Raw genomic sequence first — 14,197 nt, 5'->3', positions numbered from 1 at the left:
ACGTATTTTCAAGTACACAAGAAACATTTACGTAAATTGCTCACAAATGAGTCATAAAAGAAGTCCAATATATTTTGAAGAATTATCTATGAAACACATTTCCTCACTACCAAGCAACAAAGTTAGAAAGCAATAATTGAAAAAAAGCCTCCAGATATTTAAAAGTTTTAAATACATTCCTAATATGTCATCAATTAAAAAGGGACACACAATAGAATTTACAAAACATTTAGAACCAAATGATAACTAAGTGTTATGCAGCAAAACGTGTGTGGCAAGTCAGAGTGGATCTTAGAAGGGGATTCAGAGCCTGTAGATACATTTATTTTAAAAAAAGAAAGAAAGAAAGAAGGATTGAAAGTAAATGAGTTGACAAATCAACTCAAGAGATTAGAAAAAGAACAGAGCAAACCTGAAGAGAGTAAAAGGTAAAGCAAATAACAGCAATTAATAAAATAGAAAATTAAGAAAAAGTAAATCAACCAAACCAAAAAAAACTGGTTTTCTCAAAACAACAAAAGCAACTAACAAATTCATAACTCTCTAGCAAGACTTATCAAGAATTCAAAACAACCTAAAATGTCTATCAACAGAGAATTATGGACTCTTCATGAAATGAAATGTATAAAAGGTATAACAGTTAGAAAGAAGATTAGAGATTCATGGTCAGCATGGATAAATCTTAAAAACATGTTTGGCCAAAAAAGCAACTTGCAGAATATGTATAAATATATCATTTTTGTAAATGTCAAAAGTGTGCAAATCAGGACTATATTCTATTTATGGGCACACACGCATGTAGTAAAAATATGGAAACATTCATGGGGTTAACAAAAACCAAAATCGAGGTAAAGTTTACACCACAACGGAAAGAGGGAACAAGGGAAACGGGATTGGAAACAGGGAAAGAGAGGGAAGCCTTGTCTGTATCCATAATGTTTTTTCCTTAAACACATCTGAAGTAAATAAAGCAAAGAGTTAATATTTGCTTAAGCTGGGTTGTGGGTAGACAGGTAGTCATTATACCATTCTCCGTCATTTTCTATGTATTTGAAACATAATAAAATTTTAGAAGTAAAAACTTAGTTATCTTACGTAATCTTTTGTTCTTTCTTAATTCTCTCTCCTATCCTTCTCTCCTACCCCACAACTGTAACACAAAGGTCCCAGGTTTACCAGTTTATGTACCCATGAAGTTACACAGATATTAATATATTTCACCTCCACCTGGGTATCTGAAAAACCTCAAATCCTCTTCAGGTTTCTCAGGAACTCCCTAGAGATATTTTGCCTCCTTATTCAAGTCACTGCCACAAGCCTTTTAGGGGGGTTTACCCAGAACACCCAGCTCTGTACGTAAAAAAAGAGGTAGGCCAGAAGGTCCAAAGCCACCTTAGGAAGAAAGGAGTTTCAGATTTTGATGAGTAAATGACAACCAGAGGTATCTTTCACTTCAAATACCAAAGCACCACCTCATACATACACTCCTCTTATTTTTCTTTCTCTTAACCCACCCTACTCAAGGCACAGTGCAAACAAATCCCCCTGGGATCCCTGCCATTGATTCTGCTTCCACCCAGTCTGCTCTCTGACCCACACCTGACCCACAGCCTACCGTTCCTCACCCCAACCCACACCCAATTCAGTCTTGCAGATAAGTAAGAAAGGCAGGAGATGCTCTTTCCCCACAGTTCACGTGAAACAGGTATTTCTTCTGAGACAAATGTGGAGTTTCGATCCATCTGGATGCAAGTCATCTAAAATATGACAAAAGCTACTACTAAACAGTTATTTGCAAGGGATTCAAAGAAAACTCTCATAATTCTTAAAATGGTCATAAATTGTTCATGTTGAGAATTAAAGTTACCTTACACTGTCTTTGTAGAGTAAGGTACTTAACAGCTATACCAGTGCTTTTAATGACAACTTTACTGTATTAATTGCAGGTACCTTTCATTGCTTTCTTGAATCTATGCTAAAACATAAAGCAAAGCAAAAACAAAAACAAAAATAAACAAGAATGAGGGCTCCATTCTTAAGCTACTATAAAAATCTTGCTTTAAATCACTATTTTAGGGCAATAGTGTGGTGTCTCTAGGGCACCAAAGGAGATACAAAGGCACGTGTAGATTGCCGATTAGGACTATTACTTGGATGCAAAGGGACTACTCAGGCGAAATAGTATTGAAATGGTGGCTGTTTGGTGTGTTACTTTATCAAACCCTAAACAAGCTATATTTTTGTAATTTCACCATTGTAAAAAAAAACATGCTAGAAGAATGATTGATTTTAAGATGACTTTTATAGTAACGTAGGAAACTCTTAATGTTTTATAACAAAATGCTAACCCAATTGCCCACCGTATTGTCAGGTGCTGTACAATGCAGCCCATATTGTTGGATCAGTAAAAGCTTCCATTTGATACCAGTGGGAAAACATGAAATGTTTGTACCTGAGTAATAAAATGGAATATTTGTTGGCTTAACTTTACTTCTATATATGTTTGAAGCAATATCCCCACTGGTATATATTACAGATGATTGAAATAAATTTGGCAGGAAGTCTCAGAAACCAATAATGGATTTCTCAGGACATAGGAAAATATTTGCATTCCTGTACCCACTTTCATGCCAGGAAAGGAAAACAAAACTTATTAACACAAATTTGATTTTATCTTATGATTTCCCTTCCCCTCTTCTTTCCCTCCCTCACCTCCACTCACAAACCCCCCTCCCTCATTGTTTTCCCTTGAGGTTTTCTGCTTATCTCATAACCCCTAGCAATACAGTTCTTGCCCATTTCCATAGCTCCGTCATTTCCAATAGGCTTTTCCTCAGGCACACACAGCTCTCCATCTTCTTTGTTCCACCTTTACCTTGCTTTCCCATTTTCAGGTTTTCTCTCAGCTCCTACCCTGTTTCACCCTCTCTGTCTTTGTAGTCTGAAAGGTAATAAAGAGGATATTGTCATCTTTACTTCCCAGGGAGCTCGAGATGGATTCACCCCAGAAGATGGTAACCCTATTTCCTTTGTCAATTTCCATTGTCTATGTTAAGCATATAAATGTAAAGAAAGCAGAAAAACCCAAACTGGCCAAATGCACTCCTCTGTGTTTCTTTAATCCTGAGCAAGGTGGTGTAAACTGCCCACCAAAGTTTCCCTGAAAATCAAGGGCACCAAAGGTCACATGTGTATTAATGAGGCCCAAGAGCATGCAGTTCAAATAAAAGCAAATTAAATATGTTAATGTAAATCTTGGCATTAATGAGAGTTACTAATAAGAAGAACCCTATTAACTCTTTTTCTGGATGGAATTATAACTAATACAAAAAGGTCAAATGCTTTATTAACTTATTGCATCTTCCCCCCAGATGTGGGATTTGCTTTTTGACGTGGTACAAGCCCAGTGGCAACACTTAGTTTAACGAAATTCTGAAAGCACTAAGTGTATTTCGTCAGGGTTTTATGTTTTTTTCATGAAATAATCCTTAAGCAAGTATTCTTGTGCTTTGCTTCTCACTTCCTGATTTCATCTGACCTTGTGACACTTTTTTTGGCGGAATAATAGAACATAAAATGATAAGATCTCATTTGACCTAATGTCTTTGAGCAATACAAATAATGTTGGATGATTCTATATCAAAATAAAAATTTTAAAGCAACTTTATAGTCCCTGAAACAATTTGGCAGTCAATACCTTCCCCCACTATTAGAAATGTAAAATGTTTTCATATTGACTATGCATCCCCCAGAGAGTTTGATTTCTAGTGAATATGATTCTACTAAAAGATCAAGCCCCAGATAAATACAACAAGCAATTGAAAACTTTATTACCTTTCCTTATAGAGAAGTATAGATCATACAACATAGACTAAATGAAATGGAAAAGACCTTGGGAAAGACGTGGCACCAATATTTAAATTGTCTAGGAGTGGTGATCATTTATTCTTCTTAAAGATCTCCAAGGCAGAAAACTTGGCAATGTCTTTCCATGGTCTATACAGAGATTCACCACTTCATGGTAGAATTCCTTCTTAAGTTTAACAGAAAATTTTGAAATTTGTGCTATTGCAAATACATTTCTCGGTTTAATATATCTGTGCATAAAACTTCCTTTCTCGGGCTTCCCTGGTGGCGCAGTGGTTGAGAGTCCGCCTGCCGATGCAGGGGACACGGGTTCGTGCCCAGGTCCGGGAAGATCCCACATGCCGCGGAGCAGCTGGGCCCGTGAGCCATGGCCGCTGAGTCTGCGCATCCGGAGCCTGTGCTCCGCAACGGGAGAGGCCACAACAGTGAGAGGCCCGCGTACCGCAAAAAAGAAAACCAAAAAACACAAAACTTCCTTTCTGTAGTTAGGTTAATTTACTTAGGGCAGTTTCTCCAAATTTAATTGGCAAGTAGGCATTTAAAGCCTCATTGAAAATAGCCAAATGCATAAATATACACCAATTTACATTTCCACCACCAAGAGATGAAAAAGCCCATTTCATCATATCCTTGACATCCAAACTGCTCTTGATGTTTAAAAAAAATGCTTTGTGTAGGAGTAATCCACCAAGTTACTAGAGTTTAGCAGGAATGGGTGTTCTCATCTTCCTTTCTTCAGATGGTTTGGAGAGTACAAAACCGATTATATTGTTACCAAGGAGCAGTGGAGGGCCGAAGAAGGGCAATGTACTTAGTAATTCTGCACCATTTGCATTATGTGATCCTCCATGTATTTCTATTTGCTTAACGAATCTTTATCTATTATTATGTTCTAGACTCTGTTTAAGACTCTGGAAGCAAAAATGATGAATACACATTGTTGTTCTCAAGGAGGTTACAGTTATAACTGAGCCGTTTCTCTAAATAGCATACGGCAGCAGTAAAAAGGAGTTTGTATACCAGCCTATTATAAACAATTCTAGGGAGAAGTCTGCTAAATTATCTCTGTTGTTGATGTTACTTCTAAATCATATTTCAACAAATATTTATTAGTACCTGTCATATGAAAGGTACTAACCTGGGAGATGCAATATGAACCTGAAAATATGGGAGAAATTAAGTGTGCCTAAAGGCAGACAAATCTTCACGGGTCTCCAGTGTTTCTGCACATCTTTTGAGAAGAGGCATTGATAGCTTTTGTTCTGGAGCATCCTTTCAAGGATGTATGTATAGCGAACGGTCTTAGAAGGTAGAGGCAATGTCTCCCTTTGGAGCAGAGGGCAGTTTCTGTAATGTCCAGTAATAAAAGTAACATCTTCTGAAGAAAAGGTAGGTCAGGTTTGCCTGTTAAAGATTTGGTTCTCAGGGTGTCTTAGCTGTAACACAAACTCACTGTGCATGCAGCATCCACCTGGGCATTCTGAGTCACGCCATGGGACTCGGGGGACAAGGAAAACTGATGTGAGCATGAAGTTCATGCTGCCTGATGAGCTAAGAGTAATAAATCCTTTATCTCTGATCTGGGAGTCTCCTGTCTTCTGCCAGGATCCGTGAAACTGTGGCAGGCTAAATTGTTAGTTCGAGAGTCAGTAAAATCTTGATAGTGCCAATCAAGAAGTTTACTATTTAATAAGGAGTTTAAGAAAAGCACACATATAACCATGGTATGTTACAACTGTGGTCATAGTTACCCAAAATACTATAGAGAAGGACAAAATTGGCTCTGACCAAGAGATAGTTTCATGTAGGAAGTTAAGGGAAGGAAAAGGAAAAGACTCAAAAAATTATCATTCTCTTCCTATTTCTCTGACCTTTCTCAGTATCTTTTGCTGGGTCTGCCTCTGTTGTAGGAAGCCCTCAAGATTCTGTCATTGTCCCACTTCTCTTTGCATCTATGTCCTTTGGGAAATTTTATCCATTCACATGACTGCGGCTGCCAAATATGCATCTTCGTCCTTAATTTCTTTCCTAACTCCAGCTCCCTGTTTCCAATTGTCTACGTCACATCTGGATATTTTACAGGTGACCCAAATTGAACGTGTCCAGAATTGAACCTATTCTCTCATCTTCCGACATATTCACTAGTCTCTTCCTTCCTGAAACTGTTAAAGGAATCATCATTTCCAGGGCCTCATGCAAGAAATCCACAAGGAATTCTCATTGCTAGGCAGGCATGTCGTCAGAACAAAGTCAGTTTAATAGAATCAGCCTGAGGTAAACTATGCCACTAGAGTCTGTTAAGTATTGATACTGTCAATAAAGACTCATTTTGACCTGGGGGTTGTCCTGTCTTTTCAAAGTGACTTTATCTCCAGTCTGATCCATAATGGATTGACTTGATAGTTCCATGTTATTCTTATTTCAAAGTTCTCATCCTTGTCATTGTGCACAATGACCTACCCATACTAGGTTCTACACAGACCTGCTTGGTGTCCAAGGGATTCATGATCATTTGGGGAGAGTTGTTTTATCCCATGAAGTGAATTAATAAACAGGTTCTGAGGATATTACCTCCTTAATAAATATCCTATATCTGTTCCCTTATTTTCATGTCTAGAATACACTGTCCTGTTTCAACCCTTGATCAACCATCACCAGCGTCTTCTACTGTCTCCTATGTGTCTTCTATTTCTTTCTTTGAATCCATCTTGTATACACTTTCCAAAACATTCTTTTCAAAAATTCAAAGCTGGTTAACAAATTCGGTGCTTAAGACCTCACAGTAGCTCCCATAACGAACACCATAGGTCACCTACTACAGGTCCTTTATGATAAAGTTCAAGTTCCTTCACAGGACAGACAAATGTCTCCATGATCTGAATCCTATCTAACTCTCCAGGTTCATCTCAGCCACTCCTTCTTTCAAATCTCAAGATACAGCAAAATCACACTGATTATAGTTCTTCCCATGCAATACGCTGCTTCTCGCTTCCATGCCATTACTGACTCTGCCCCTTTTCTCTAGGGTTCACTTCCTAGTCTCTCTCTCTGTCTTGTCTTGACTTGGCTAATTTGTTCTGTTGCATGCTTCACTAGTCGGTCACCTCCTCGAAGAAGTCTATGATTTTCTCATCCAATTCCTTGCCACGTAAGAGACTCCCTTCATAGTCTCAAAATATCACTACACATCTCTAATCCCTACCACACTGGATTGTAATTACCTTTATTTCCTGTGTTTCTGGCTCTCTTACTAGATTAAGACACTTGAGAACAAGAACTATCTTTGCATCCCTATTGGCTTGTGCCTGGCATATAAGTATTCAATAAATATTTATTGAATGAGTGGATGGATAGATAGATAGGTGAAGAGTGGGAGATGAGCAATTATGTAGCAATTCAATCAAAGTACATTTAAAATTTTAATGAATGGAAAAATGGACAGACTATAGTATGGTGCTCTTTTGAAAGGGTATTAGTTACCATAATAAACATATCAGCAATAGAGTAGATTTGGCTGCCGTTCCTAATTATTATGAATATTTTCTTTTTCTCCTGCTAAACTCCTGATAAGTTAGACATGTAATAGATAAACTGGAACATAGTCAATATTTTCAAATTGACATATTTAACCTTTTTTAAATGGTAAATACAACGCATTTATAATACTAGCATATATAAAGAGCAAAGTTAATATTAACATTGCCTATGTTTGTCCTTCTTCTCTTCCTCTTCTTCTTCTTTTTAGTGAATTCATTTCCATTTATATCAATTCCAAAGTGTGACAAATGACTTGAATCCTTGGAAAAGACTGTGACTTTCAGGTGTTCAGGTGTGACTCTGAAGCACGTGGTAAGGTAGAAAAAAGAAACTCCAGAGAACAGATGATATAGAATGATAAAATATTTGAAAATAGCAGGTAAGACTTTAACTTGTTGTTACAAACGAAGTAGTGGGGAAAAAAGGTATTTTAATCATCTGAGGTACAAAAATAATGCAAGATGAATACATTTCAAAATATAATTTCAATGAGAGTTTGAGAAGAAAAGCAGAGATGTTTTTTACAACTACAGGGTCAGAACCTCTGAGGAGACCTACAGAGAGTCTCCACAATCATTCTAATGAGACCATCTTCCACTACATTAGCTTGAATAGTATAGAGCCAAGTGGAACTCAATGGTCTTCCCCCTCATGAATCCCTAGTGCTTATTCAAATGTAGTGTGATTTCAAGGGTAGATCAACTTAAGCTAGATATGTTTATCCCTCTATAGATTTAATGGTGAGGATTAAAAAAATTAAATGCATTTATTTATCTATAATAATAAAGTCAAGAAATGGAAAAAATTATAAGCTCAGAAAATACAAACGAAGGTCTTGAACAGAAGCATGAAAAACATTATCTTCATAGTTATATACATAAATATTTGCCTACTAGTTCTTATTTTGACATTTGATGGACTTTTACTGTACTTCAGTATTTTGTCTGGTAATTTTCTTATTAAATTTGACCTCCCCAAATATCTTCAAAATTTTTTCTTATTCTTCTAGTTATAGGTGTTCTTACTAAATTTAGGAAGAATGTTTTATCCAGGGTCTTGCATCTACTATTAAATATTCTGGCCCACTCATAGAATCACATGTAGTAATTGCTAACTACACTCTATTTTTGTTACTTCTTAGTACTTGTTCAAATACTTTTAAAAGCTTTTGCCTTTAAAATTTCTAAAGCAAAAAGAGTTTTAAAAGGAAAAGATAATGTGGAATCTTCAGTATCCAAGTTGTGGAAGTGAAAATTCTTACACTTTGGGAAAGTAAATTAGCAATATGTATCAAAAGCCTTAAAAAATAAGTTTACACTTTCTAATACAACAATTCTCCCTTATAGGAATTTATATTAAGGAGGAAAATCATGAATATGCCCAAAGATTTACCTATAAGGATAGTCATGTGGATGTTATTAATAATATAAAAATTACAAACAATAAAAATGCCAAATCATAAAGAGCTGGATAAACTATCCAACTCTCTAAGCATGTTTCTTATGTGGAATACTATACAGTCGTTAATTTAAAAATCACATTTTGGAATACATATCAACATGGTAAAATGAGTGAGAAAGGCAGACTACAAAATTATAGGTTGATCCAAATTAAACAGACACACACATACATATATACTATAAGTAGAAGAATATGCACCAAATACGAAGAGTGATAAATTGTTAGCAGGGTGATGGGATTATAGGTTGTATTTTTTCTTTTGGGGGATTTTCTATATTTTAAAACTTTTATAAAATAGACATTTAAACACCATTTTGGCGAATTTTAAATTTGTTTCTGAGGTGAGGGAAAGGCATAAACTCTTCAAGAAGTGGATTTGGGAATGAGTAGAAAATCTACTAGAGAAGTTAAGCATGATCTCAAGCAATTCTACGTAAATGAAGGTGACACTCCAGCCTTCATAAACCATGAACCTGAGTATGAGAGCAGTCAGGGAAGAAAGATGCATCCAGTTTGGACAAGGGTGGTCGGGTGTCCAGGAGAGGTGTCCAGCATAACCCCGCTTTCCCTGTCTTTCTCTTTTCACTGGTTACTTCAAAAGAGGGGTGGAAACATATTTGATGGGCTTTCTTTAGAGGATTTGTCAGCAGGGAGCTAAAATCTCATTATCTTTCAAGGGAGAGGCTTAAAAATGGAACTGCCTCTGACACTAAAACTCCTTTGAAGCTTCAAATCATCAGAACACCAACAACAAAGTTGTATACATCCTGTGAAGATTTTTGGCACTAAGAAATATTTACTAATAACTATTATTTGGGCACTAATAAAAATAAAATGAAAGGTTTTCTACCTGTGCTTTGTCACATTAAATACATTAAGAAAATATAAATTATCTCATGAACCATACACTTTTCTAGGTGGAAAGAATCTTATCTACTTCTTAAGTGATATAGCCAATTAAGCTATCTATTTCTTTAACTAATATGTTAAATGTATGATTCAAAACAATTTATTAATATATGAAAAATAAATAATTAGTGATTAGTTAGTAATTGTGCTTTATTTTCGTAAAGTACTTCTCGAAACTACAGAATTGGATAGCTAAACTATGAATCACTTAACTACTCCTTTGGAAAGCCTTTCACATAATTTATAAAAGTCCACGGGAGTCAGGACCACTACTCGTCACCAGCAGCTTCTCAGACTGACGTCTTGTGCTTGTTTGGGAGGAAAAACACCATCTACAAAGAGCTTGCTTCTTCATAAGCCCAAACCTATATAACCTATAAAGTTACACACATGTACAATGATGATTTTGGTAAATTCAGTAATTAAATTATCATTTGCTCTTTATATTTCTGATTATTTTTGAATTTTAGAAGCTCCTACAACTTCAGCCATAATGTTCCCTGCTTTGCTAAATTATAAACAATGCACAAAAAGAACTATTATTTAAAATGGTGGTTTTAACACTGTAGCTTGTGTTATGGACTGTGAAATAAAATTAGTGGATCATGACTGATGTTGAAAAAGTTAAACAGTAAAGAATAGATTAAAAGATCAGGATTCGGTACACATTAGAAGTACACAAAAAAGTATTATTTTGGAAAACTTTTGTTTTGATAATATGTGTATTCTGGGTTGCAACGCGATACATATTTTTAAATGGGGATATGTTGTATATGGTTTCAAAAAGCAAACATGCCCACAAAATCCAACTTGCAACTTGGAATGTTTTTCCTTAATATGGATATTTCCCCTTAATATTCCTACTTTGACACTGTAATATACGTATTATTCAATGATCTACTTAAGAAAGGCACATCCTGTATCAAGAGCAGGAAAGGAAGAGATGACAAAGTAAAATTCTGAATATGTTTTAAAATCCTTCCTGAAGGTACCCATATGGGATATGCTTCTTTATGGTATTTCGTTTACTCATTTATACATTCTCTTGATAGACAGATAAATAGATAGATAGATAGATGAAAGAGAGATAGATGGATAGATAGGTTGATCAATTTACCTATATAGAGAACTTACTATGTGACAAGTGCTGGGGATATAAATGTAATAAAGCAAGGCTTTCTGACAGTGAAGTCCTGGCAAAGGAGACCACAAATAAGCTAACAAACAATAAACTAACAATATGCTAACAGTTTTATTGTGTTGTAACTGATGGTCTAGAGGTACATTTCTAGTTCAGTGACAAAATTGCAGAACTTGATTTTAATAAATAAAATTTAAATTTTCAGATGAATGAAAAGAATTGGGGGCCAGTCTAATAGTAACCATTGTTGTATGGAACTAGAACCTTGAAAATTTCTAGACCTGATGAACATTAATCATTTAAAATCCAGAGATGCAGTGTCCTGCTAAATAATACAGAGTGTGAGGATGACTCGGCCTATTGATTATTCAGTTCAACATTAAATGAGCACTTTCCATGTGCCAGGCATGGTAACGAGAGCTGGAGAAACAAAGGTGAATAAAATACACTTTTAGTGGCCATGGCTAATTGTGGTCTAGTAGGGGAAGCCAACATAAAAACAGATAATAAATCATAGAGCAACTCTCACAATTAAAAGGGTTGGGGGTATTGCCAGGTACGATGGTGACACAGGGAAAGGAGTGGTCAGCTCTTTGCAGGAGACAGGATTTCACAGAAGAGAAAGGAAGAAAGGCATTCCAAGCCAAGAGGACCACCTCTTGAAAGGGGAAAGAGCTTAGAGACCTAGAAAACCACTGGGGCTGTGAACTTCGATATCACACTTGACCACTAGCATATTATGTGACCCAGGACATTCCGATATGAGGAAAACCAATATGTAATGTTTTTTTCTTGCAAAGTTGATAATGCAGAGAATTAACGAGATATGTATGTATAAACAGAAGTTTCACAGTTAGGAAGTCGTGAAATGTCCCTCATAGGAGTCCTATAGTATCATATGCCTGATTCACTCCCGGGCTTATCAGCATCATTAGATCAGCATATGAAGGGTCATCATGGCCACTGCCTGGATCTGCTGGGTAGCAGGGCTGGCTTACTGTGAAATTACTGTAGAATAACCCCATAGACTCTAGATTTAGGGACTCAGGTCCCACAGCTGGGAGCAGGCACCTGGGTTTCCTGTTTGAGGAATGATGCTCTCTACTCTTTGCCAGGTGTAACTGTTCTTCCAAAATCAAATCATTTCCTCACTGCTCCATTTGCCTCTTCATTTCTTTTTTAAATTTTGCCCTTCAAAACCAATGCTTCTTTTAATAATAACAGCAAATGCTTCCATAGCCCTTCCTATGTGTCAGGCCCTATTCTAAATGCTTAACATATATTAAAGGATTATATTTTCATATCAATCCTATGAGATGAGAACTATCATTGTTATCTTAGTCTATCTAGGCTGCTATAACAGAATATCATAGACTAGGGGGCTTATAAACAACAGAAATTTATTTTTCACAGGGCTGGAGGCTGGGAAGTCCAAGATCAAGGCGCTGGTAGATTCTGAGTCTGGTGAGGGCCTGTTTTCTTGTTCAAGACCTAATCACCTCCCAAAGGCACCACCTGGGGATTAGGTTTCAACATACGAATTTTGGGGGAGCACAAACATTCAGTCTATAGCGATTATCCCCATTTTTCAGAGGAGGAAATAGCAAGTTGCCCAAGATCCTGAATAGGAGCAGAGTCACTAATGAAACCCACGCCATCTGGCGCTGGAGTCAATATTTTTAATCACCATAAAATGCTGCCTCCCACAAACGTCAATTTAAAAAGGTATTTGGCAGGAACCAGGGAACAGCACATTGAATTCTGCTCTACAGAACATTTTTCTTGGATGTTTCCTTTTCATAAACTGCAAAATCTCATAAGTTTTGCCCCTGTACCCAGCTGTTATGCTTTTATGTACGTGGTTTGTATCGGCCCAACAATCGTAAGAAACACTCCTCCTCATATCATGTTTGGAAGTGTAGGTCAGCCAGACTGAAAGATTACCCTTCTCAGCTGATTTATTTTCCCTAAAGTTTAACCAAAACTCTCTGTCTTACAAATAAGATCTTTCTGAAAGAGTTCTGCCACGACAGGAGACTTACATAAGAATTTGTAGCTCATTAAAATTTCTTCCCTCTAATAAGGTTGAAATGAAAACTTTCCTGCAAGGCCAGCATTAAGAGCAAATCTAAGTTCTTTATTGATTAAAAAAAAAAGCTGATTGCATTAATCTTTTTACTTTTTATCTTGTCTTTTGGTCACGAGTCAGCAATCCTTTCATGGGAAGGAACTACTTCTATTTCCTGAAGCTTTTAAAGAGGATATAATAGTCGCAGAAAGTTATTTTTTAAAAATCAGCCTACCATATAAGGTTTTAGGATCTACAAACTGGTTGAAGGACCCCTGACCCTATCCATTCTTAAATGTTTCTTATATCATTTTTGAACTCAGATTTATTTCCAGAAATGATTAAATATTTACATAGAAAAAAAATTAGCTGGCATTTAGCTCCTTTAAGTTTTTAAAAATTCTTCTTTCTATGGGCAAAACTTAGAACTTTATGGACCTGTGATTCTGAGTAAAACAGACACTAAAATCTTTCCCACCTTTTTTTCAAGACTTTTCCAAAAACTTAACATCAGTGACAGAAAGGTCAAAACTTTCAGCAGAAGACTTTTGTGAAAATTATCGCCAGTATTTCAAAGTGAGAGGACAGGGAAAGTGGGAGTAGAAGAATCTCCGTGTTTTTCTTTAATTGCTATGGAGAGGTTTATTCATTGGCACAGAACTAAGCCAGCCCACTGAAAGGCAGCGGATGTTTTCAAGTCCCCTTGCGCGGGCGAAGCAGGTGCTGTTTTGTCTTACATGCACTGAACACTGAATACATATTGAAAAATATAAAGAACTGATATGTAACCCTTTCACCTGGCCATCATTCACCTCTGCCGGTGTAAAATAACGCTAAAAAAAAAGATTAGCACATAAAAGTCAGGATGTGCCTGAAGAAGCAGGAATCTTACAGCCACCTTTACATTCTGAGCTCTGTCTGCAGTGAGCAGGCCATACTCAATATTGGGGAAAACAGAGTGTTTGTCACGGAAGGCAGACTGTGGGGTTGTATCTCGGCAAGGCTATCTACAAGTGTGTAATCTTGCCAAGCTATCTAATGTCCTGGTACGCGTATCTAGAAAACGGGAACTATTCCAACCTTTAAGCTTGGGAGAGAAATGAGTGATAAAAGCATGTGAAAACAGCTGGTCCCAGTCGTCTCCCAGTAACCCTTGGCGTGTCCACGGCTGTTGTTAGCCTCATCCTCTGCGGTCTCCAGCAGTTTGTCCATAC

This window comes from Delphinapterus leucas, chromosome 14, assembly GCF_059928025.1.
Source record: "Delphinapterus leucas isolate spDelLeu-1000000601 "Yukka" chromosome 14, BTC_Dleu_Yukka2, whole genome shotgun sequence".
In the NCBI taxonomy this organism is placed as follows: Eukaryota; Metazoa; Chordata; class Mammalia; order Artiodactyla; family Monodontidae; genus Delphinapterus; species Delphinapterus leucas.
The sequence above is the reverse complement of the archived record's forward strand: the minus strand, read 5'-3'. Positions refer to the sequence as shown.